The sequence below is a fragment of the Rhinolophus hipposideros genome (assembly GCF_964194185.1).
Source record: "Rhinolophus hipposideros genome assembly, chromosome: X".
Taxonomy (NCBI): Eukaryota; Metazoa; Chordata; class Mammalia; order Chiroptera; family Rhinolophidae; genus Rhinolophus; species Rhinolophus hipposideros.
In genome coordinates this window covers 58530312-58533824 of record NC_138046.1, presented here as the reverse complement: position 1 = coordinate 58533824, position 3513 = coordinate 58530312, and the positions used below count along the sequence as shown (strand labels likewise).

The window sequence follows — 3513 nt, the reverse complement described above, 5'->3', positions numbered from 1 at the left end:
ATCAAAGTAACTTCACAGACATAAGAGTGAGTTCCCACTGTGTTGAATCAACATGCTATCTGCAGCTTGTGCTCTCACTAAACATAGACTACTCTAACATGTTTGACAGTTACAATCATGAATGAAAAATATCTATTGTCCAATCAAGACTATTTTGCATAACCCAACTGATTGGCAATGGAGTGAAGAAAACCCAACAAATATTTTGAGATATGATTGGATCTTTGCTTATTTATTTAGCTTAAGAATAAAAATGAAGAGAAAAAACATTAAAATATTTTTAAATACCTCACTACAATTTCCATAAATAAGGAGAATACTTATCTTAGCAATGGAAAAGGGTATACATCTAGATAGCCATATTTTACAAGTGTACCTTTAACTGGTGCCTGTGAGGACATGTCATTGTTTTTGTAACCCACCTCTTCTAATTAAGCTGGATTCACTTTGACAATGAGTGGATAACTGAGTATTCAAAAATGAAAACAAGAAGATTTCAAGATAATATAAAAATAGAACAAACAGGTAGAAGAACTTCTGTTATCACATGAAAAGAGAAAACTCCAGGTATTTTTGTTATCTCTTGCTATTCACCACCTCGCTTTATGAAGCCTGCTCACTTCTCATCATGTTTCCTCAAATTACTTTTCCAAAGACAAGATAAACTACTCTTTAAAAGCTTAGAAGTGTCTATTGTTCCAATTGTAGGAATAGGAAAGCAAATAGGCCCCCACTATGTGTGTACAAGGACTATACTACATCTCACAGCCCTTTAACTATGCCAGGAATTTCAAGAATACTCCTATTGATTTCTTTTCTATCTTTCATGCATAACTCAACGTACTCATTGTCACTTAACAAAAGAAAATCCTATATGGGAATTACAATACCTAGATGAATCAGATATTGGAAATATCTGAAAAGAAACTTTAAGAAGCTATCATAAAAATGCTTCAATGAACAATTAAAAACTCTTGGAAAAATAGAAAAATTAAAATCTTAGCATGGGAATAAAAGTTATAAAAATGAACCAAAAAGAAATTATAGAAGTGAAAATGGAATAATCACAATTGAAAAAAGAAAAATACTCATAGTATCAACAGTAGAGTGGAGATAGCAGAATATAGAATCAGTGAACTAAAGGCAGATCAATTGACTTGACCCAATCTAAAAAATTGAGAGAAAATAGACCAAAAAAAAAAAAAAAAAAGAAAAGAAAAGAAAAAAGAATAGTCTCAAGGATCTGTGAGTCAATAACAACAATAACAAGAAAAAGACAGCATTGATAAGATTTGGAGGTCCTGAAAATTAGAAAGAGAGAGTATATCTGAAAAATATATTTGAGGAAATTATATAGGGAAAGGTAATACAAGCAAAAATAAAAAGCTTCATATTCAAGAAATTGAATAAATTCAAGATCAAAGCCAAAAAGAAATCCATGCCAATACACACCATGTTTGAACTTTTGAAAACTAAAAGCAAACAAACAAAAAAAACCTTAAAAGTAATTGAGAAAAACAAAATATTACTTTCAGAGGAACACTAATTCAAATGGCAGTGGGTTTTTTCATTGGAAACTATGGTAATGAGAAGGCGGTAACATACTATTTTTCAAGTAGTACTAGAAGAAAAGTTCTGCCAACCATAAATTCTATATCTAGCAAAAAAACAAACAAAAACAAACAAACAAAAAATCCTTAAGAAAAGAAGGATTTGAAACAGAGATATTCTGAAGTGAAGAAAAACTAGTGATTTGTTGGCAGCAAGTCAATCCTTAAAGAATGGCTGAATTAAATTATCTTAACGAAAAGGAAATGATAACAGAAAAAGGCCTGCAACATCAGAAAACAAAAAATAATATTGGTAAAAACAAGAAGTGGGATCGCAAACCAAGGAGTCTGGTGGCTACAGGTGAGGACTAAGAAGGTACTCAGAAAGTTCTCCCGTCAAACCCGTGCCACTGTCCCTGGATGTCACCTCCCAAGAAAAGTCGTGGAACCATGTGGAATATGGAGAAACACCTATTTAACTTGAAGTTTGCAGCAAAATAATAATAATAATAATAATAATAATAATAATAGGAATACCAAGATATGTGATGAAGAACAAAAGGCTGAAAAGGTCAAGATTAAAAAGCCATTCATAAAGGCAAATACAGAATTTGCAAGATACATGCTACAAATGTAATCTGCCAGAAGAGCCAAGCAGTTAATTTCTTGAGAATGAGTGCTAGGGTTGATGTTATGGCAGCCAGAGTTTAAACTGCAGTAACAATGGGTAAGGTAACCAAGTCCATGGAAGATGTAGTTAAGTTTATGGATGTTACATTGAGGTGTGTGAGCCTTGAAAAGATTTCTGTCCTGATGGACAAATTTGAAGACCAATTTGAAACACTTGATGTTCAAACACAACAAATGGAAGACACAATGAGTAGCAACAACCCTAACAACACCATAAAACCAAGTGGATATGCTGCTTCAGGAAATGGCAGATGAAGTTGACCTTGATTTCAATATGGAACTACCACAGGGTCAGACAGGATCTGTTGGCACAATTTGCTTCCATGGAAGAAGATAAACTACCACAGAAACTTACTCGCCTACGTGATCAAGTGTAATTTAAAGAACTGGTCCTTTTGTTTACGTCACCAGCTTTCTGAAATATTTTGTGTATATATAGATAAGTTGAACTTCAATTACACTAAGAACACCACGTATTACAGAATGCTTAAACACTATTTATGTATAATGCTTTCTTTTGCCATGATGTACTTTCCAATACTTTAAGAAATTCCAGAGAGTTTCTACCTTGACAGATTTTACAGTTTTGTATATTATGTTGAAAAGTGTAGGGACATTTTTATTTGTAAATGTCTTAGCTTGTATATGAAACATCTTTCTCAAAAATCACATCAAAAATCTAGCACAAAAATACTACAGAAATAAAGTACTTTATACTGAAAAAAATAATAATATTGGTTTGGGTAAAAGTAGAACTAAGTGTAATAAACTATTATTTTCATGATTTTCTTAAATATATGGAATGTTTGAAACAGAAATTTTACACCATCTGTTATGGTGCTCAGTCTATTTGGAGGAAATATTTAAGACAAATTAATTTCAAAATTGGAGAGGGTCAAAGTACATAAATAGAAGTAAGGTTTACATACATCACACAAAGTGGTAAAATGTCAGTACTGGTAGATCATGACGAGTGACGTATATATGTCATACTAATGAGGATAACCATCTAGAAAACCACATAAAACTACTCTGAAACACTCTGCATAAAACATTGAAAAATGTTCATGCAACCCATAGGAAGGCAAGAAAAGAAAACTAAAGAAACAATTGAAAAGTAAAGTACAGAATTGCACACCTAAAATTTATGTAACTTTACTAACAATTGTCACCCCAATAAACTTTAATTTTAAAAAAGTAAAGTAAAAATCAAGCAATCAACTGACATCTTTGAGCCCTAATAAATCAATAATCACATTACATGTAAATGATT

At 31.8% G+C, this 3513-nt stretch overlaps 1 pseudogene across 1 annotated transcript; it reads left to right on the top strand.

Annotated features, from left to right (window-relative positions):
• The first annotated feature begins 2000 nt into the window (after positions 1 to 2000).
• On the top strand, positions 2001 to 2617 carry LOC308495297 (charged multivesicular body protein 1B2-like; annotated as a pseudogene). The gene has a single exon. The product of its transcript is annotated as a charged multivesicular body protein 1B2-like (transcript).
• The last annotated feature ends 896 nt before the right edge of the window (positions 2618 to 3513 follow it).